A 22,479-nucleotide genomic window follows, 5' to 3' on the forward strand; every position below is an offset into this window, starting at 1 on the left:
GGGCAAGGTTCCTCCAAAAAAATAGCCCTGTTTCTCCCACACGGCTTCCTGCGAGGGTGCCCCTGAAATAGTCAGCCGCCCATTTCCACAGTCGATTTTATCTGGAATGTCACAGTTGAGTAAACATAAAATACAGCAGGAAAATATAATTGAGACAAAATATAATCAGAAACACACACACACACAGATAACTGAAGCAGAATAAATCAGTAGGCGCAGGTTATTTCAGAGCCTGGTTTTGAAACACTGGATTGCCCAGAAGATTGATTTCCATGTTGGGAATCGGTTACATGGAAGCAGGGAACGGTTCAGAGATCCGCACGGCTCATTCCGAATTCCGTCAGGAATTCAAAGTCCTGTCAGGACGCACGTGCACTGGGAGGTCAGAGAGCCCGCTGCCTTCTTCACAGGGAAGGAAGGGCTGAAAACAGATTTAGGTGGAGGAGTGTTTTGGAGGCTCTGGCAAACATTCCACCAAGTGGATAAAGAGGACGAAGAAATGGAGAAGCAGTGGGGACAGGGAGGTCCAGGCAAAGCTCATAGGAAGCCTCGTGACCTTGTGCTCCTGAGGACAGATGGGCCATGGTTCTAAAACACGTCTCCACACCCCAAGGGACCAGCGACCCCCGGGTCTCACTGCTGAGCTCAGCACCATCTGTCAACCACCCAAGGGGAGGAAATGCTCCTTCGGATTTGGGCTCCCCATGCTCTTTTATCATCCTTTCTCCTGAGTTCCAGAAGGAAAACGCCGGGGTGGCTCTCAGCGGGGCCGCCTGAGGCCCACGTGACTCCTCACGACTGCACGCGGCACCAGCTCCTCCCACCTCTGTCCATCCCCAGCCTGGGCGCCTGGGAAGGGCTCTATGCTGACTGTGACCTTCTGGGCCTGGGCTCCCAGGGGGATTAGGGAGAGCGGCTGCAAGATGAACAGCACAAGGGCCTAGAATACTGGGTGAGTAGGGACCGGATAAAGCTGTACAGAAAGCACAGGTGAGTTAGGGCAGATGCACCTTCACGGGTGGCTCAGACGGTGAAAAACCCACCATCAGCGCAGGAGACGTGGGTTCGATCCCTGGGTCAAAGAGCCCCTGAAGAAGGGCATGGCAGCCCACTTCAGTGTCCTTGCCTGGAGAACCCCATGGACAGAGGTGCCTCGTGGGCTACAGTCCATGGTGTCACAAGCGTGGGACACAACTGAGCGACTAATACTTCCACTTTTCCCCTCCAGGAGGATCCACCTGGAGTTAAGAGCCTGGGCCATGGTCGATGGTCCTGTCCCTGGCCCCTTGCAGAATCTCCAAGGTCCTCCTTCTGAAAAGCAAAACCCTAACTCCTCAGGACCAATGAGACACCACATGGGTATATACACACCTACCAGCACACACACGTGTGTACAACATAGATGTGAAGGGATAGACAGACAGAGAAATCCACACTGGAAAACAGACCTACCTGCCTCTCAAGCATCCACAAAGCAGATTAGGGAAACGTTCTCGGATTTTGTCCTCAAAGAAAAGCTCAGTCAGTTCCTGAAAAGAGCTCCAGTTCAGATCATTAGTCTCCGGTCACAGTGGGTTCTCTGATCACAAATAACGCCCTACATCTTTCTTCGTTTATTCCAGCGGCCTCCTTGCAGCACAGAAGCCAGTCCTGTGGGGACTGCTGGCAGTGCCCTGGGCACAGGGTGAAGACAGGTGGATCTGACTTGCTCTGGGGGTGAGGAAGGTGCTGGGGAGACGCATGGACCCCAACAGAGGCCAGGTGAAATGCTGCCGAGTCGTGACTCGGGGAGTCTTTGCTCCTTGGATTTTCTGCAGTTTTTCCTTCATGAACTTTGATGTTGCTCTTTGATTCATGGCTTCATGTCGGTCAGAACTTCACTGTAGATTGTACTTCTGTTGTTATAATTGTTGTTCACTTAGTCGTGTCCGACTGTGTGCAACCCCATGGGCTGCAGCACGCCAGGCTTCGCTGTCCTTCACTATCTCCTGGAGTTTGCTCAAACTCATGTCCGTCGAGTCGGTGATGCCATCCAACCATCTCATCCTCTGTCGTCCCCTTCTCCTCCTGCCCTCAATCTTTCCCAGCATCAGGGTCTTTCCATAATGCGTGTCCTTTAATGCTTTGTTTCCTTCAATTGAACCTTGTTTGTTATGCATCTTTTGCAAATTCTGTTTCCCTTTCCATTTGAAATCTATTTAGTTCAGACTTTCAGTCTTTCCCAGATACATTATTTAGGAGGCATTTTTAAAATACAAATAGGTAGGTTTTGTTCTTCCACTCAGTCTGAGACTGTTTTAGATATGTTTAACCATTTATATTTTTGAAATGAAAACTACACGGGGCCCTAGTCTTGCTGTTATATTTCACACTGTGTCTCTCCATTTGCCTGTCTGCCTTGTTTTCTGTTTTTGCCATCTGGTCTGCTTTCTGAGTTTTGTGTTTTGTGTGACCCTATTCTGTTACCTTGGACCAGCTATAACTCACTTTAATTTAATGGTTTTATGATAAAAGTGAATACTCACTCCTGATTCAGCACCTTTAGGCAGACTTTCTCAGTAACCTAGTTTGAAAGACAAATATTTTGCTTCCTTCCTGCATCTCCTCTTTACTTACCATTTCTGGCTTATTAAATCACAATATTTAATTTTTCCAGTAATTTAATAACTTGTCTCTTGATTTATCAAGTTGAGATCAAGTTGCTCTGAGAGTTGGGGGCGTGCAGAGCTGGGAGGGGGCAGGCTTTTCCCACCTCATCTTCCCCTTCCTCTGTCTTTTCTGATTTTACATGGTTGGAGTCAGTGACATTTCATTCTTTTTTGCAAAATCCCACAGTTATATGGCTTCATTTCTATATTTAAATAGATGCGATATTTTCTATTTTCCGTGGCTTTTCTTTTTATCCCTTGGCTTGCTGGACTTAATTAAAAAAAAAAAAATTAAAGAAAGGCTTAAGGTTGTTTCATTATCTGGTTTTTCCTTTATTTAAAACATGTCTCAATTTTCCTTATCTTTGAAGAAAACTGTGGTTCAGTAGTAAATTTTCATGTGTCATGTTACAAGACATTTTCTTTTTTAATCAGTACATTTGGAAAAACCTATATGTATTGTAGTATCTTAAGGTCTACAACTTACATTTTTAATCTTTATTTATAATATATTAAGATGAACAATTTGGCCACCTCATGTGAAGAGTTGACTCATTGGAAAAGACCCTGATGCTGGGAGGGATTGGGGGCAGGAGGAGAAGGGGACGACAGAGAATGAGATGGCTGGATGGCATTACTGACTCGATGGACGTGAGTCTGGGTGAACTCCGGGAGTTGGTGATGGACAGGGAGGCCTGGCGTGCTGCGATTCACGGGATCGCAAAGAGTCGGACACGACTGAGCGACTGAACTGAACTGAAGAGGAACAACTTGTTGAAAATCATGACTGAAAATCATCTGAGATAACCTGGACATTCAGACAGTGGTTTAAGAATCTTCTACATCAAAAGACAGATATTCAAACTTGCATTTAATTGAAAAAAATGATGGTGAACATGATCAATGCTTGATGTGCTTCAGTGTCCAATTATGAGAGAAATTTGTCTTAGCTTTCTTGAGACCTAGATCCTGTCTTTTAGGTGCTAAAATTGACTTTTATGTCTGACTACGTTACAATCACTTTGAAGGTCTCATCACAGAATTCAGGTAACCGTTCTGAGTAAAACACAATTGAGGATAGTCCAGGCTCCATCAAAGGGTGTGAGCAGAGCCTGGAAAGGAAGCTCTGCTTTCGCAGACAGCGTGTCCTGCAAGCGTGATGAGCTTGGTTGGGACGGGTGTGTCTGTCTCAACGGAGGAGTCGGGGTTTGCTTTTCTACGGATTGTCCTTGCAAGTGTCAAGTTTTTCTACAAGCTCAGAATGCAAGAGCTCTGCTCTTCTGCTGTTGAGCAGCTGAATCAGGAGAGTTAAAGGCGGAAGGCCGGCTCCCGGGGGAGAGCGAGCAGGTGAAGACATCCTGCAAAGTGGTGGGAGTGCTGGCTGAGGGGCCAGGGGTCGACCCTGGAGACAGAAGGCGGCCAGACCTGGGCTGTCCCGCAGGACGCAGGCTGGCGCTAGGGAGGACGGTCCCTTCCGTTATCTGGGCTCAAACATCCCTGAACCCTGCTGGGAGGAGCCTCCTCCCGCGCCGGTCCTCCTGGTGCCGAGAGCTGACCGGGGTCTGCGGGGCTCTCAGCAGGGACGGGCTCTGGGTCCACAGGCAGAGGCCAGAGGGAGGCGCGAGTCTCTCATCATCCACCCGGTCCCGAGCCTTCCCGGCTCCCGGGCCCGCCCTGCCCGCTGTTTCACCCCTCTGGTTCCTCCTGACTCTGCGGCCCGGCCCCCGACCTCAGCCCACCCCTGTCCCTTCCAGGTTAAACCGAGATGGAACACGGCCTTTCCTCCCTAAGCGCCGCCCACTGCCGGGGCGGGTAACCGGGTTCTCCTTGCCCAGTTCAGACTCCCGACCCAAACACAAGGAATCAACAACGCAGCTCCTCACACTGCGGGAAGACGACTGCCCCGCTCTCATGAGCCGTGCCGAGCTGTGCGCAATTAGGAGGATCCAGCCATGCGCTCCTCTACCTGCCGATTAAAAGTCAGTCATTCCGGTAGGGCGTTAAGAGACCTAACAGACTGAAACACAGGTACTCGGGGCCTGAGCCGAGTACACAGGTACAGGGCCGCAGCGGCCGATGGCAGTGTCTTCACATTTGCTCGGCCACAACGAGAGCACGAGAGCACGTGCTGCTGGGCGCCAGGCACCCGGGCCAGACGCTGGGACCGACGCTGAGCCACACTGAGCAAAGCCATCGTCTATTTATACAGCAGTTCCTCCTTCGGGGATATTTAAATATTTCATCAATTTACCCCATGAAGTATTGAACAACTTCACCTTTCCCATGACAGCCTTGTCACACACAGAATGATAAAACAGCACAGATTTGAGAAGTTCCCATCTTCTGGTTAGCGCACTCAGCAGAGCCTTATTCAAACAGAAAGCAGTCTCAGTTTACAGACTCCCAAACTCTGTGCATTATCCTTGTGCAACTTCAGCTTCAGCCTGAGTCTTGGTTCACAGTAAGGTGACCTTGGATTAAATTCCCGTCTAATCTGAAAGAAGTCTGAGAAGCCTTTTGGCTGGTCCACACAGGAGACCCTCGGTAGCGTAACCAGGGCTGGCAATGGCTCTTCTCTGCCCCCAGCCACCCCACCTCTAGGCACACACCACAGACGCACGAGGAAATGTTCGCACAGCAGTGATCTGCAAAGCAAAATAATACCAAACACCAAATAACACCAAAATAACACCAAAAACAGGAAAAACCTTGAATCTCTACAGGTGAGAGAATTGATCATAATACCCTCATGATGGACTGGTCTGCATTTCCAGGGACATTGCAGCAGAGAGCTCAAGAAGTTAAGTAAGAAAGAGGCAGTTGGGACTTTCCTGATGGCCCGGTGGTTAAGAATCCACCTTCCAATGCAAGGGGCACGAGTTAGATCCCACATGCCACATGGCCAAAAAACAGAGGCAGTATAATGTATGTTATGGGTACAAACTGAATCCCACTGTATAACGTACTGATTGTTTTACTAAAAATATGTTCTGTAGGTTCCCAAATGATAAAATTCACAGTAAAACTCCCGGAAACAGCCAGACCCGTCAACAAATGCAGAACAACCCATTTTCCAGTTGCTTACCCCTGAAATGGCACTAAACACATAGATAATTTGGGAGCTACATCTGCATAAGCTACAGTGTCTGCTGCCTTCAGAAAACTCGAGACGCGTGGAGCCGGACGCATTGGTGTTATACGGCCGACACGACAGGGTTAAACATTTGTCTCAAGACTTACTCAGCCCTCTGGCTCATGCTGCTCTGCTCTGTTTTGGACGTTATTTCAAAGCAGTGATCTGCTGAGATTTCTTCTGAAGAGTCACAGGAAATCATTTTCTACAGGAAAGGTGCTGTAAGTGTGCATTGCTTGCTCACTGTTCTCAGATGAGTCCCAAATTAAAATTTCATTTCTTCCACCACGGCCAGCCCAGTCAACAGAACAGACCTTGTAATGTTTTCCCTGTCCTTTCCTTCTCACTCCTCGTCATCTGTCCAGTAAAATTCGTGCAAATACAAAACCGAAGCACCAAATATTCAGGTTGCCTGTAGTGGGGATGGTCGTGTGTGTTAAGTCGCTCAGTCGTGTCCAACTCTTTGTGACCCCATGGACTGTAGCCCACCAGGCTCCTCTGTCCATGGGATTCTCCAAACAAGAATACTGGAGTGGGTTGTCACACCCTCCTCCAGGGGATCTTCCTGACCCAGGGATAGAACTCGCAACTCCTGCATCTTCTGCACTGCAGGCAGATTCTTTACCAGCTGAGCCACCAGGGAAGCCCCATGCTTGGACAATACTCATTTTAAGTTAAAAATATAATTTTTGCTCCATCACTGTCTCCTAATTTGCCTTTCACATTTCATACATATAGATACTTTTTCTTACCAATTAGCATTTCAGTGTCTGTCTTACTGTTGAATATTCCAATTGTGTATTGATGTACAGGATACATGAACGCATTTATATAACCATGTATTGATACTGGCTGTTTCCAGTTCACTATTGTTATAATTAAACTGACAGAAAGGAACATTACAAATCAACAATCCTAAAACCTACTGTTTGGGGAGGAAGTCTCCCAACATTTTAGAAACCCTTCCAGAAAACTTCACAGCTCAGTCTTCCAAACACATTTCTTACTGCAGGGAGGCAGTGGAGGCCAGCTTGGAAGGAGGACTTCGTGCAGGGGAAGGGGAAGGGCCAGAGGCCAAGGCCACTCAAGATCAGAGTCAGATACCAGGCTGGAAGGAGACCAAGGCAGATCTCAGACACAGAGGGCTCCGCCGTGACGGCCAAGGGCAGAGCGCGGTCCCAGCAGCGCTAACACAGGAGTCTCCGTGGCGCCTTTGGGCAGGTGCTGCCTCGTAATCTGGCAGAGTTAACTGTCTTCCGAGCTGGTCTCCAGGGCCCTAGAAGCTATATGAACCAGTACTGGTTCCACTGACACACAAAGAGAACGTGGCCTTCTTGGGTTAAAAAAAATCAACACAATTGGATGCAATGGGATCAGGCAGGGAGATGGCAAACTTTTACCCAGAACTTGGGTGGTCCCAACTGTGGGGTTTCAGAAGAAAAGTCCTGAAGGAGAAATGTCTGATTCCAGCAATGGGATCAGTCAAAAAGAAAATACACAGAGGCTTCAAACGTTATTCATTCCTTTCCTGCCAACGCTCCCACGTGACACTCCTGAGCCTCACACAGGGAGGGATGTTAGTTGCTCAGTCGTGTCTGACTCTTCATGACCCCATGGACAATAGCCTGCCAGGCTCCTCTGTCCATGGAATTTTCCAGGCAAGAATACCGGAGTGGGTTGCCATGCCCTCCTCCAGGGGATCTTCCCAAACCAGGGATTGAACCTGGATCTCCTGCACTGTAGGCAGATTCTTCACCATCCGAGCCACCAGGGAAGCCCCAACACAAACCTCACACAACAGGGGAGTGATTGCAGACCCAATGCACTGCTTTGTATGTTTGCAAGATAAGTATTTGTGAAAACATATAGGCTCTGGAAATGTGAACCGTCTCATACAAACGCCAGCAATACTGCTTCAGTGGAGACTGTAGAAGAAATCAAGAGTTATTTTTAAACAGAGAGGGAAAAAATCCTAACATCAGAAATAAAATTTACAAGCATTTGCAGATATTTATAAAACGCGTGACAAGCTCAGTGTCTGCACTGAGTCACTCAGATTTAACTTGTCTAAACTCACATCTTCACCGACTTTAACATTTCCTCTTTTCCTTGATGTTATTCACGGCGCTGTTTCATATTTAAATAGCTGGAAACCTACAGGCCACTTAAAGCTGTGATGCAAAACAAATCTTTGATCAGATAAACTTAGAGTTACGAACTCCACAAAACTCACTAGGAATAAAGATCCTAAATGGATTACTTAAACACAATTGTTAGGTCAGAAGCATAATCCTACGCATTTATGAAAGTACTCCAGTTTCCAATCAGAGACATCCTTATTAGAGCTTTTCTCTGAAAACTGGCCCTGCCCTTCAGATTAGCCTGGGAGTCCATCTGCTAGAGTTGAACCAGAAAGAAGGCTGAGCACATAAGAACTGATGCTTTCAAACTGTGGTGGTGGAGAAGACTCTTAAGAGTCCATTGGACTGAAAGAAGATCAAACCAGTCAATCCTAAAGCAAATCAGTGCTGAATATTCATTGAAAGGACGGATGCTGAAGCTGAAACTCCAATATTCTGGTCGCCTGTTGTGAAGAGCGGACTCATTGGAAAAGACTCTGATGCTGGGAAAGATTGGGGGCAAAAGGAGCGCAGAGCAGAGGATGAGATGGTCGGATGGCATCACCGACTCAACGGACATGGATTGGAGCAAACTCTGGGAGATGGTGAAGGACAGGGGAGGCTGGTGCGCTGCAGTCCTTGGGATCGCAAAGAGCCAAACATGACTGAGTGACTGAACAACAACACTGTACCTGAGTCAGGTGGCTGACACAGAGCAGGGACCCTGTAAATTCCACACAGGTCAGGGAAAGAGCTTGCTGCTGCTGGATCGAGAGCCTTACGGTGAGGACCCCCGAGGTCACAGAGGACACTCACACTCCTGCACGGCCCTCCCTCTGGCCAGTGCCACACTCCGTGGAACTCCTGAGACAGGACACACATGTCCATGTAGGGGAGTCACCCATCTTGGGAAGCTTCTGGATCCGAGAAGAGCCAAGTGTGAACCGGACCTGCCTCCCCACAGCGTCCACCCACTGGGCCCACAGTGTCCAGAGCCCCTCTCCGCAAAACGGCCAAGTATTTGGAAACCTTCCCTGCGTTCACTTTGTTCTCCCAACGTGTTACAACACCGGCTCCTTCACTGTTTCCTAGGGCACCCGTTCAGAGAACTTATTCACTAAATGCCTACGGAGCATTTACCAGGGCGGGGCCTGCTCCAAGAGCCCAGGGCCCTGTCCGAGGCCCTGCGTTCCAGCGGCTGGGGGAAGGGGGCCCAAGACCTCAACGCGCCTCTCCGGGCTCTGCTCCCTGCTGGGTTAGCGGGTCAGCAGAGCACAGGAACCACTGTGAGCTGCCCCTCCTGGTGCAGAGTCCACGCCTCTTCCTCTGCATCCTAGCAAACAACTTGACTCCAGTTTGGCATTGCTGAAAATTGACTCAGAATAATCACCTGTTCTAGTGCCTATTCAAAAATAATTTTCAGCCCGATGATCTGCTTACTTTCCTGGTGGCCCAGGGGCTCACAGGACCTAAAATGAGCAGAGAGGAAAAGGGACAAAGATGGGCTGTTGAACAGAACCACAGAGAGTAACTGTCTCCCTACAGGGAAAATTAAATTCCTATATCACTGTATACAAAATCAGATTTAGTACAATAATTTCATATTAGAAGAAAAAGGAGACAGTCTTTAGGTTTTTAAGTAGGAAGAATTGTTTAAATGACAGGCAAACAGGAAACAAAAAAATATATTGATTGGTTTGAAGAAATCAAAACCTTATTGCAAAAGATCTCACACAGAGTTAAAGACGACAAGCCATTTGAAGTTATTTGGAGCATTAGTGACAAGGGATTAATGTCTAAAATTTATAAATAACGTCAGGAATCACTAAGGAGAAGACAGATAACCCAACAGAGAAATAAACTCTATGGACCTAACAGAAACAGAAGATATTAAGAAGAGGTGGCAAGAATACACAGACAAACTATGCAAAAAAGATCTTCATGACGCAGATACCCACGACAGTGTGATCACTCACTAGAGCCAGACATCCTGGAATGTGAAGTCAAGTGGGCCTTAGAAAGCATCACTATGAACAAAGCTAGTGGAGGTGATGGAATTCCCGCTGAGCTATTTCAAATCCTAAAAGATGATGCTGTGAAAGTGCTGCAATCAGTATACCAGCAAATCTGGAAAACTCAGCAGTGACCACGTGACTAGAAAAGGTCAGTTTTCATTCCAATCCCAAAGAATGTTCAAACTACTGCACAATTGCACTCATCTCACATGCTAGCAAAATAATGCTCAAAATTCTCCAAGCTAGGCTTCAACAGTCTGCAAACTGAGAACTTCCAGATATTCAAGCTGGACTTAGAAAAGGCAGAGGAACCAGAGATCTAATTGCCAACATCCATTGGATCATATGAAAAAAAAAAAAAAAGAAAATTCCAGAAAAACATTTACCTCTGCTTCATTGACTACACTAAAGCCTTTGACTGTGTGGATCACAACAAACTGTGGAAAATTCTGAAAGAGATGGGAATACCAGACCACCTTACCAGCCTCCTGAGAAACCTGTATGCAGGTCAGGTAGCAACAGTTAGAACCAGACAAGGAACAAGGGACTGGTTCAAAATTGGGAAAGGAGGACGTCAAGGTTGTATATTGTCACCCTGCTTATTTAACTTATATGCAGAGTACATCATGAAAAATGCCGGGCTGGATGAAGCACAAGCTGGAATCAAGATTGCGGGGAGAAATCTCAATAACCTCAGATATGCAGATGATACCACCCTTATGGCAGAAAGTGAAGAAGAACTAAAGAGTCTCTTGATGAAAATGAAAGAGGAGAGTGAAAAAGCTGGCTTAAAGCTCAACATTCAGAAAACTAAGATCATGGCTTCCCATCACTTCATGGGAAATAGATGGGAAAACAATGGAAACAGTAGCTGACTTTATTTTGGCGGGGCTTCAAAATCACTGCAGATGATGATTGCAGCCATGAAATTAAAAGACACTTACTCCTTGGAAGGAAAGTTATGACCAACCTAGACAGCATATTAAAAAGCAGAGACATTACTTTGCCAATAAATGTCCATCTAGTCAAGGCTATGGTTTTTCCAGTAGTCATGTATGGATGTGAGAGTTGGACTATAAAGAAAGCTGAGCACTAATGAATTGATGGTTTTGAACTGTGGTGTTGGAGAAGACTCTTGAGAGTCCCTTGGACTGCAGGGAGATCCAGTCAGTCCATCCTAAAGGAAATCAGTCCTGAATATTCATTGGAAGGAGTGATCCTGAAGCTGAAGCTCCAATACTTCGGCCTCCTAATGGGAAGAGCCAAATCACTAGAAAAGACTGTGATGCTGGGAAAGATTGAAGGAAAAAGGAGAAGGGGGTGGCAGAGGATGAGATGGCTGGATGGCGTCACCGACTGGATGGACATGAGTTTGAGCAAACTCCAGGAAATAGGGAAGGACAGGGAAGCCTGGTGTGCTGCAGCCCATGGGTCGCAAAGAGTCAGACACGACTAGCGACTGAACAACAACATGCAGAGACAATTCACGTGGAAACCAAAACTGTCAACTAAATATTTCATTAAATGTCCAACCTCAGCAGTAACAGAGAAACAAAATGTGTCATGCACTAGTTTGGCAAAATGTTTAAAGAGTCTGAAAACATCCTCCCACTTACTAGAAATTGAAATAGAGAGCAATTACCAACACCTAATAAAACTGAAAATGTACAGACTTCTAGCTGCAATTGCACTTCTGTGGCTGTAACTGCAAGAAACTCAAGATGCCACTGCAGTGATGTCTACCAGCCAAAATTTGGGAATAATATGGGTGTCCGTCCGTGAGGGAAAGAACAAAAAATCAATAACACATTGAAGGAACAGGGCAGTTGCAGAAAAACACGTGTACTGTGATTCTACTGACGAAACTCTGAAAATGCACAGAACAGCTCGACATGCTCTCTGTACACAGACTGATTTCACGTGAGTTTAAAATGTGAAGATGAGAAGGGAGACCATGTGTCAGATTCAGGGCAGCAACTGCCTCTGGCGGGAAAGAGGTAGTGGGTGGGATTGAGGAGGTTTTCAAAGGTGGCACCGGTTGGTTTCAACATGATCTGAAGCAAAGATACTCTGTGTTATTTTGGCGTGGTAGCTACTCAAGCATTATCTCCAAGCTTGGATGCTGAATGTTCAACCATCTTTTATCTGTCCCTAAATTCAATTTCCTCCCAATTGAAAAAGGAAACACACAAACACAAACAGAAGCTGGCACTTTAGTGAATAACTCAGCAGCTCCTAATAAGCACACCACCCAACTGAATCAGGATAATTAGAACCCTCCTGTCATTTAGAAAGGGCTTCCCCGGTGGCTCAGATGCTAAAGAATCTGCCTACAATGAGGGAGACCTGGGTTCGATCCCTGGGTCGGGAAGATCCCAAGGAGAAGGGAGTGGCAACCCAGTCATTTAGAAAGTGCTGGGACGGGCGGAAACCCTCCACGGCCCTGAATTGTCCCCACAACATTTAGTATGGAGCAGAGGACTGCTGTAAAGGAAAGCCAATACGTTTCCCCAAAGACCATTCTGATAAGGAAAGAAGACAAGAAAGATCCATGTGCACTGCCACCCAGGCTAGCTTTTCTGTGCTTTATTTCTGCCTATTTCTCTGAGAAGGCGGGCTGGCCCCAGAGCCTGAGCCAACTACAAGCACCCTTTGGTGAGGGTCTATGCCATCAGTCCCACACTGGAGGCACAGGGAGCCTGGAGGCAGGTCTGAGGACCGAGCCACCAGCTCCAGGAAGGTGCCCAGGACAGCTGATGTCGCAGCATCTCAGATCACAGGTACACAGCGGGCGAGGACCTTCCAGCACCCCCGCGGGCAGCCTCAGTCCACGGGGCAGGATCGGCCCGGCAGGGAGGACCTGGAGAGCAGCCCCCAGGGGGAACCACAGGGCCAGACGCCCAGGCGGAGCGCAGAACAGGCCTGAAGCCAAGCGCTTCCTGAATTTCAGGGCTTCGCTGCGCCCCCGTCCTAAGGCATGTGAGAACTGAACACACAGCAGAAGGCGGAGGCCCCCGGTTGCCATAGCAGCGGCCCTGCTGGGCCTGCTACTCTGCAGAGAGCGTCACTGTGCCCCTGGCACCCAGGAGTCGTCCTGCTCCCTGGGGACCCTCGGGGCAAGGAGACCCCGAGACCGCTGGAGGATCTGATGAGGTTTTAGTCATCGGGCTGATTTGTGTACCGTCCGCGCACACGGACACTGCAGGGGGTCCTCTCCCTGCCCCTCCTCACCTCCCACTGCAGGACCGATACAAACCAGGCTGCCCCTCCTCACCTCCCACTGCAGGACCGATACAAACCAGGCTGCCCCTCCTCACCTCCCCACTGCAGGACCGATACAAACCAGGCTGCCCCTCCTCACCTCCCCACTGCAGGACCGATACAAACCAGGCTGCCCCTCCTCACCTCCCACTGCAGGACCGATACAAACCAGGCTGCCCCTCCTCACCTCCCCACTGCAGGACCGATACAAACCAGGCTGCCCCTCCTCACCTCCCCACTGCAGGACCGATACAAACCAGGCTGCCCCTCCTCACCTCCCACTGCAGGACCGATACAAACCAGGCTGCCCCTCCTCACCTCCCACTGCAGGACCGATACAAACCAGGCTGCCCCTCCTCACCTCCCACTGCAGGACCGATACAAACCAGGCTGCCCCTCCTCACCTCCCCACTGCAGGACCGATACAAACCAGGCTGCCCCTCCTCACCTCCCCACTGCAGGACCGATACAAACCAGGCTGCCCCTCCTCACCTCCCCACTGCAGGACCGATACAAACCAGGCTGCCCCTCCTCACCTCCCACTGCAGGACCGATACAAACCAGGCTGCCCCTCCTCACCTCCCCACTGCAGGACCGATACAAACCAGGCTGCCCCTCCTCACCTCCCCACTGCAGGACCGATACAAACCAGGCTGCCCCTCCTCACCTCCCCACTGCAGGACCGATACAAACCAGGCTGCCCCTCCTCACCTCCCCACTGCAGGACCGATACAAACCAGGCTGCCCCTCCTCACCTCCCCACTGCAGGACCGATACAAACCAGGCTGCCCCTCCTCACCTCCCCACTGCAGGACCGATACAAACCAGGCCCGCACCATGCTGGCCTCCGCCACCCGTCAGAAATCGTGGCGGAAATCCCCAGTGAGAAAGCAGATCTTCAAAGGACAGGAGAGCTTGGGATACTCTCCTTCTTCCACAAGCTCCTGCCCTGTCAGCGCGCCCGTTGCAATGGGACCCTTAGAGGTCACAGCATCGCAAGCCTGGGCATCTGGACCTGTCCCGACACCTGGATTTCTCCATATGGTCCCTGCCCCGCGGTCCAGGAGCAGACGCGGCTGCTCCCTGGCCTGCAGACCCCCGAGCTCAGGAAACGCCAGCCACTGACCTGCAGTTTCCTCTTTACAAAGTCCCTGAGGACACTCACGGCTGCAGCTGCAGTGGCCTCTGCAGGCCTGGGCCGGGGTCCCTCGCCCTCCTCCGGGCAAGCCGGCCGGTCGTGGGCCATGGGGGCCACTGGTGCGAATGCACAGCCACTTGGCAACCAAGATTGGCGAGGTGCCCGGGGAGGCCCCTGGAGTGATCAGGGTCCCTGGGGGTTTCCCTGCCTTTCAAAACACGTGCCTCCAGGACAACAGGCAGGAGAAAGGGCAGGGCAGCCTCGCTGCCCCGTGGGTACCCAGAGCCGCAGGCACAGGGAGCAGGCAGAGAGCGCCCGGGTGACAGACCGGCCGGCACACATGATGGCCCGGACACTGCGGTCCTCAAGGGCGAGGCCACGAACACAGGGAGGGCGGGGTCCGGCCAGCAGCGTGTGGTCCCCACTTACAGGAGGCCACGGGGACATCGATGCAGTGCACTCAGTGGCCGGAGTCCAGCGCACACTCGGCACACAGCACCCTGGGGACAGGGGCCGGCCCCACGCCGCCTCCACTCCGCCTTCCGGCTCAGCCCGCTTCAGTGCCTGAGTCAGTGAGGACCGAGTAACAGCACCCAGTCCAAGGGCTCAGACAGCAGACGTCCGCTTTCACGGGCTGGGGGCCAGACGTCCTCCAGGGCCAGTCTCTCCGGCCCCTCTCCTTGCCCCTCCCCCTGGTCTGCGCACGCCATTCCTCTGCGCATGTCTGTGCCCTGGTCACCTTTCTCATAAGGACGCAACTCATCCGGGATCAGGGCCCACTCTAACGATGTCTCTGTCATCTAATCACGTCTGTGGAGGCCGCTTCTGCAAACACGGTCACATTCTGAGCCCCGGGCAGTCAGGGTCCTCACACGTGGACTTGGAGGACACAGCTTGGTCCCAGCAAGGACGGGATCTGTGTGCTGGGTCTCTACAGGGCCGTTGTTCAGCAGGGCTGCGCGGGCAGCCTGCTCCAGCTACCTCGCCCTGGGGGCTCCTGGCCTGGCAGACTCTCTCAGTTCAGCTCAGTCCCTCAGTCCTGTCGGCCCGCCAGGCCTCCCTGTCCATCACCAACTCCCAGAGTTTACTCAACCTCATGTCCATCACATCGGTGATGCCATCCAACCATCTCATCCTCTGTCACCCCCTTCTCCTCCCGCCTTCAATCTTTCCCAGACTCTCTGGTATGTCACTGTCTAGAATGACCTAACATAAAGTGGACATTACAACCCCTTGTCTCTACAGAAGTGGGGACGCGGGGCCCAAGGGGTGACCATCACTCACATCCCTCCCTCCCCTCACTGGGTCCCCTGTGGTCAGAGCCCAAAGCCCACTCTGGGTCCCCATTTCTCCTGCCCTGCAGGGGATGCTCAGCACACGCTCGAGCCCTAAAGGAGAGCCTGCAGCCGGCATGGGCCTGCGGCCTCAGGGCCCATCCCCACCTGGTGACAGACCCCAGATGCCGACAGCTTCCGAGTGTGTGCCGACTTGAGTCTGAAACAGCGGCGACCCCTGGGCGGAGCTTGGGAAGGATCCACCTGGCCAGGCGCCTGGAGGGAGGTGAGTGTCTCTGAGCTCTGATCTGAGGACACCTGCATTTTCAATTCACGGGCGGGCCCCATAAATTTCTACTTTTTTCTCAAGCCAGTTACAGTGGCTTTTGTATCAGCAGTGGATTCTAACAGCCAATTTGGGGGTTTTATGCAAAGCCAAACGAATGCACAGACTCCTGGAAATCCATAGAACAAGCAGAGTGTATGCTACTCTACAAAAAGAGTAGAACAAACAATCATAGACAAGGAGCAAGGAGAATCCTGAAAGCCAGAAGCCTGTCTTCTCATGAAAAAGAGACCGCGAGGAGCAGAGGGCAGGACCAGGCAGGGTCTGGGCACATCACGGGTCACCAGTTCTCTCCTGTCCAGTCAAAGGGCACTTAGTCTGTACCTGGGTGTTGATATGTTAAAAATCTTGCTCAGAAGCTATATCAATGTGCCTTTATGAGAATCTAGATCAAATCGATGACTATCAGTTTAAATACTTTGCTTTTGTTTTATTGCTCAGTCACTCAATCCTGTCTGACTCTTTGAGACCCTATGGACTGTAGCCCACCAGGCTCCTCTGTCCACAGGATTTCCCAGGCAAGAGTACTGCAGTGGGTTTTTGTTTTATTCATACTTCTTAATAAGCTGTGACCCTCCAGACAGGGCTAGCCTAGTAACCTGGGCAGTACAGTCACCACCTAAGGCCCCTCTGTTCACAGGATGCAGACAACCCGCAGGGCACAGGCTCTGAGTGCTGGGTCTGACGCCTACCCACTGTGTTGAAAGGGAAACTCAAGCACAGACTGTCTTTGAAGACCTCAACCTCAGGTTCAAGAATGGCAGGAGACATTTAAGAAGACAATTTAGAATAAAGGGAGAGAAATCTTGTTTTATGAAGCAGATAGCAAAACTGTAAGCAGATGGCTACTTCAAAAGCTAACACTGATTTAGAATACTGAAGAGTTAGCAAGTATTTAAATTAACTCAAGGACGATGCGTCCGCAGTGAGTGACACCGCTGTAGGAGAGGATGATTCTCGGCCTTGAGCAGCGGTCCCCAACCTTTTTGGCATCATGGACTGATTTGGAGGAAGACAACTTTTTCCAAGGACCAGGGTTGCAGGGGATGGTTTCAGGGTGATATCTAATGTTATCACTGATCTGACAGGAGGCACCAGTCCAGCCTGGAGGTTGGGAACCTCTGGCCTTGGGGATCACTTACTATCTCTTGTGATTACCCACCCCCACATCCTCCCACAGCGGTGTGCTGGCGCTGGTTCACTTCTCGGTGAACTCTGGACCAGACGGCTGGATGCTCTTGGGGACGCTTTACTTGGGGGTTGCCGAGGCCCCATCCCTGACCCCGTAGTGAGTGGTACGTGTTCTGCTGGGAGCTACACATTTCCATCCGCTCACGGCACCTGGCCTGCCTGCCCTGACACACGGGGCCCGTTCCTGGAGTTTACTCCGTGGGTGCAGTCACCGCAGAAGGCAGAAACAAGATGCTATTTCCCTTGTACCTGGCATTAAAAGCAAACTCCTCTCCCCTGCAGTTATGCTACTTCTGTATCCTGTTTCTGAGCATCCTTTATCTAGGGTAAAGGGACTGACTCTCCTGCCAGACCACAAGCTACTAAAGGTAAGCCCACCCATGTAGGGCTGCACCCTGAGCCCCCAGCAGGTGCAAATCAAGAGCCCTGAAAATATTTATGACCGTCATCCTCAGGAAAACCAAAGAGATGTCTTACGGTTTGTAGCAGGACTCTGCTGATCTTCTCAGTCCATTTCCAAGTAAATCTCTTGCAACTAAAACTTTAGTCATAACTTACAAAATAAATCTCTGTAAAGAACCTATAATATACCTGAAAATCTCTGTTATATGTTCCAGTGCAGGGGCCGTCTTAGTATTGATACCGCCCTGCATGACAGAAAGTGGATCCATGGTTCTTTCTACTTTGTTTTCAAAAAGCCACAAACAGGGGGTTTTTAAGGGCTTGAAGCTGTTGGAGTCACACACACGGGAAGAACTGGCAGTTTCTTCCCTGAGATTCTAGCTGCTGACACGCTTAACCCACTCTCCTCAATTTCTCTGCAGCTTCAATTTCTCTGCCATCAGTTTCCTGGGAGCTTAAATTTTCATTGATAACATGGGAGAGAGGATCAATAAAGTGGTGAATGTTTCCTGAACACATTTTCAGACCCCCCTCTCTCCTTGGCCCTTGACATGGTCCATTTATATTTCTGCAGAGACTTTGTTACAATTCTAACAGCAAATGTTTGGGATTGGCTGTCTTCACATAATCTTTAATACAAACTGCTTTTTAAAACTCCTTTATGTTCATGGCTCTTAAATGTGGTGGAAATCTGTTGCAATGTTATGTTTTTAAAACAATACAATTACATTTCTCCTTGCTAATCTGAGCAAGTCAAAACTTTGTTGCTTACACTCTATATCACCAAACAGCCATGTATAATGCCATCAGAAGTTTTCCTCTCATCCTATATTAAACACAGAATGTCCTATACTTATATAAAAATCACCATCTCTGGGTTGACTATTAACCACCCTTCCACAGTGGTTTTTCTCATGGGTTGACTATTAACCACCCTTCCACAGTGGTTTTTCTCATATTGTAAAAACACAAAACATATAGGCTCAGGTGGCTTCAATAATAAAGTCACATCACAGATTAGAAATATATCACAGGGAAACAGAGTAACTGCTGTCATTATGGGAGTTCATCATGTCATTAGAAACCCACTTGGACTGCTACTTATTCAGTCTGCATTAATGTGCGTGTGGTTTTCACAAAGCTCCTCTGACTATGACAGGTGGTGTGGCTGTTAAACGGTCCTCAGTATCTACAAAACTGAGAAAATATCAGGACTGCTTGCCAAGGGCTCTCAAGGGTTAAAACGCTGACGCTGGATAAAGAAGATGTGGTACATATGCTCAATAGAAAATTACTCAGCCATGAAAAGGAACAAAATTGGGTCATTTGTCGAGGTGTAGATGGAACCAGAGACTGTCATACAGGGTGAAATGAGTCAGAAAGAGAAAGACAGATACTGCACAGTAACTCGTAAACGTGGAATCTGAAGACAATCTTATGTACAGAGCAGAAAGAGAGACACAGACACAGAGAACACACGTACGGATACCCGGGCGTTGGGGGAGGGAGGCAGGCAGGGTGAATGGGACCGGGGTTGCCATACACACACTATTGATAGTATAAAGGAGATAACTAATGAGCGTGTCTAGAGTGTTCGTCGCTCAGTCGTGCCCGACTCTTTGCAACCCCGTGGACTGCAGCCCACCAGGCTCCTCTGTTTATGGGATTTTCCAGGCAAGGATGCTGGAGTGGGTTGCCACGCCCTCTTCCAGGGGATCTTCCCAACCCAGGGATCGAACCCGGGTCTCCTGCACTGCAGGCGGATTCTTTACCAGCTGAGCCACCAGGGAAGGCCTGACTGCCGAGAACCTTCTGTATAGATTAGGAAACGCCACTCAGTGCTCCGTGTGACCTAAATGGGAAGGAAATCCAAAAAAGAGGGGATGTATGTATACTGTGGCCACCTGATGCGAAAAACTCACTCACTGGAAAAGACCCTGATCCTGGGAAAGATTGAAGGTGGGAGGAGAAGGTGACGACAGAGGATGAGATGGTTGGATGGCATCTCGATGGACATGAGTTTGGGTGGACTCCAGGAGTTGGTGATGGACAGGGAGGCCTGGCGTGCTGCGGTTCTTGGGGTTGCAAAGAGTCAGACAGGACTGAGTGACTGAACTGAACCGAATATGCACACGTGTGGCTGGTCCACTTTGCTGTACGGCAGAAACTGGCACGACATTGTAAGGCAACTACATTCCAATAAAAGACTTTAAAAAAAAACAACCCCACAGAGGGAGGGGACCCTGGGTGTGCTGGTTTGTATACAGGAAGTACCCTCCTGAGTAAGTGATACGGAATTAGCATTAGCTAGCTGGGAATGAGGGGCATCGCTCTGGAGTCAGCAGCCCCGCGACAGAGTCAACACGGGCCGGTGGGGACACATAGTCACACCTCCGGCGGCCCTGCTGAGCCCACCCCACCGTGGGATAAAGCGCAGAGCTCTGGGTGGGTGTCCGGAGCTTCCAGTCTGGCCCCAGCTCTGCCACTCGCCCAACATGTCAGCTCCTCAGACCCTTGGGCTCTTCATCTAAAAGGTGACGGATACTGGCTGTGTGGTTTCTGAGACCTCTTCCAGCACCCAAATGTTATGACTCCCTCCTTGTAACCTATAATATAGAGAATCTGCATTCCTGTACATGTCAAGGAACCCAAATTAAATCCTAACGAAACTTATGGATTTCCTACCCAAAGTCACAGAGAACTGTGCTATGACACCCAGATGCCTTCCAACATCCCTGCCCAGGGCAGCTCTCAGAGGGCTGTTCACAAGGACCACACAAGCAGACTCTGGATGGAAGTGATTTTCTGCTATTTTCTGCTTTGTATTTTGGTCTGACTGCCTCTGCTTGCAATCCACAGCATCACAAAAGGCATCAGTGAGAAACGCACCGCACTTAAGAGAGGCTGCCCTTGGGTATACTGCTCACTGCTCCGACGTGGTGCCCGCTTTAGGAGAACCTGCGGGAGACTTCTCTCTGGGCTCAGGGACAGAAAGAAAAGTGTCTGTCTGAACAACAGGGCATGGGCTTTTGTCTGTGGTTTGAGCTTACGCTGAGTCCACCCCCCCGGGCAGCCAGCAAGCTCTAGCTGGCCACCAGCCTGCCTTGCCTTCCGACCTCGCCTCTGCCTTCACATCCAGTTTCTACCTTCTTTGCTTTGCCTCCATATTGGCACTTACTCATTTTTAAATCTCATATTGAAAATATTTGCCAACCTTATTGACATCTTCGGAAATAAGACGGGGTATCAAGAAGGGAATACTCCCAGAAATGTGAGGTTCAGAGCAAAAGCCTACAGGGGAATGACAATGAGGCTGTCGCAGACCTAAGGGCTGCTGCCGGCGAAGGGCTGCGACCGGGGGCTGCAGCTTTCACGTGTGGATCTGTCCAGGCTTCTGAAAGCGGACCCATGCCTGGTTCCCTAAGGCCTCAGTTCTCTTAACTCCAAAAGTAGGAGGAGATGACTTTCATTCCCAGTGTAAAATCATTAGAAATACTCTTTTAGGAGTGACTTTAAAGTGAAACATACATTTTCATGCATTTAGAGCTACAAATGAAAAACATTTATCAACAGCAAATTTGCATATCATGCATACGCACACTTAGAGATGTTCACTAAAACAAGAGAATCAGACTATTTCTTGTCCAAATTAAACAAAATTACATGCACATTGTTGGAAACTCACAGATTCTCTTCAAAAAAGTGCTATGACTCACAGTCCTAATATCCCTGGTATGTCAGTGATTTATAAAACCCTTTTGTAAAGGCAGTATGTGAGATACAATCGAAAGCAACCTCTCTAAGAAGTCCAAGGGACAGACTGCAGGAGCTGTTCTGCGTGACCCGGTTTGGACTGCAGTCTGATGCATGCTTATCACACATGACTACTGTGTGTTTGCATTATTTCACTTTAAAATGGGAAAGCTCAGCAGGGGGCAGGAGGACTGGGGAGTCATTTAAAGGGGACAGAGTTTCAGTTTGGGGAGATGAAAGCCTTCTGGAGATGGGCAGTGGTAATGACTGCCCAGCAATGTGGAGGAAACATGCAATGCTGCCGAAAGTGGTTAAAATCGCAAGCCTTCCGTCATGTGTGTGCACGCGTGCGTTAGTCGCTCAGTCGTATACGACTCTCTGCAACCCTATGGACGGTAGCCCGCCAGGCTCCTCCATCCATGGGATTCTCCAGGCTAGAATACTGGAGTGGGTTAACATTCCCTTCTCCAAGGGGTCTTCCCGACCCAAGGATCGAACCCAGACCTCCTGAATTGCAGGCAGATTTTTTTTACTGTCTGAACCACTGCTGCTGCTGCTAAGTCGCTTCAGTCATGTCCGACTCTGTGTGACCCCATAGACGGCAGCCCACCAGGCTCCCCCGTCCCTGGGGTTCTCCAGGCAAGAACACTGGAGTGGGTTGCCATTTCCTTCTCCAATGCATGAACATGAAAAGTGAAAGTGAAGTCGCTCAGTCCTGTCCGACTCTTAGCGACCCCCTGAACTGCAGCCCACCAAGCTCCTCCGTCCATGGGATTTTCCAGGCGAGAGTACTGGCGTGGGGTGCCACTGCCTTCTCCACTAGGGAAGCTCTATGTTGTACATATTTTACTACAACTTTTAAAAGTTCTAGAAAAAAATGTTTTAAGAGAAAACTGCTAAATCTGATTCTCTTCACCTAAAACTTTACCTTTCAGTTACAGTTGCGATAAACATCAACTTTGTCACATTTTTCTCCCCTTCATTTCTAAAACTGCAGGAAAACGACTGAGTGGCCCCGGTTCCCCTTGACTGCGAACACACACTGAAGAGCGGTGTTGAATCCATTCCGGCTGTAACGCGACCGCAGAAACAGGACGAACTGAAAACGGCAACAGCTTTCAGTCCAGCTTCTGACCTGCTCTTTGCGTCCACCCGTGACCTGTGACCCTTTCACAGAATTTCCTTCTGTCCCGGAAAA

The 22,479-nt window shown here is 49.6% G+C and overlaps 1 protein-coding gene across 3 annotated transcripts in view; it reads right to left on the bottom strand.

Moving 5' to 3' along the window:
• Nucleotides 1-22,479, bottom strand: part of RPS6KA2 (ribosomal protein S6 kinase A2) — a 334,973-nt gene that overhangs the window by 248,240 nt on the left and 64,254 nt on the right. The window lies entirely within an intron of this gene.

The sequence above is a fragment of the Bos indicus genome, chromosome 9 (genome assembly GCF_029378745.1).
Source record: "Bos indicus isolate NIAB-ARS_2022 breed Sahiwal x Tharparkar chromosome 9, NIAB-ARS_B.indTharparkar_mat_pri_1.0, whole genome shotgun sequence".
NCBI lineage: Eukaryota > Metazoa > Chordata > Mammalia > Artiodactyla > Bovidae > Bos > Bos indicus.